General features: G+C 56.9%; 1 protein-coding gene across 1 annotated transcript in view; it reads left to right on the top strand.

Moving 5' to 3' along the window:
• RAB13 (RAB13, member RAS oncogene family) overlaps nt 1-334 on the top strand; it is a 13,493-nt gene that overhangs the window by 8,291 nt on the left and 4,868 nt on the right. The window lies entirely within an intron of this gene.

Here is a 334-nt window from a genome sequence, read left to right as displayed (position 1 = left end):
AAGGGCTGGTAACCACACCAGCATTCTAGCGCTGCCCCGGGAAGAGTCTGTCTTCCTTGAATAGCCCTACCCAAGTGAAGCCTCCGATTTTTGTCAGCTCCCAGCGCCATCCCTGTCCTGACCATTATTCCCCAAAACGTTCTCCTATCCTAAGTCCTCTAAAATTCCTCCTTCCCCGGGTCATCCTGGTTAAACGTTTACTTCCCCTCGCCCCCGCCTCTCCGGCCTCAGACTGGCAGGATGAGGTCAAAAGGTAAAGAGGGGAGCGGTAGTGGGTTGTGGGAAAGGGGAGGGAGACAGGCCGGCCTAGGCTGCGAAGGGAAAGCCCAGGGCA

The sequence above is a fragment of the Myotis davidii genome, unplaced genomic scaffold (assembly GCF_000327345.1).
Source record: "Myotis davidii unplaced genomic scaffold, ASM32734v1 scaffold208, whole genome shotgun sequence".
Taxonomy (NCBI): Eukaryota; Metazoa; Chordata; class Mammalia; order Chiroptera; family Vespertilionidae; genus Myotis; species Myotis davidii.
The sequence above is the reverse complement of the archived record's forward strand: the minus strand, read 5'-3'. Positions and strand labels throughout refer to the sequence as shown.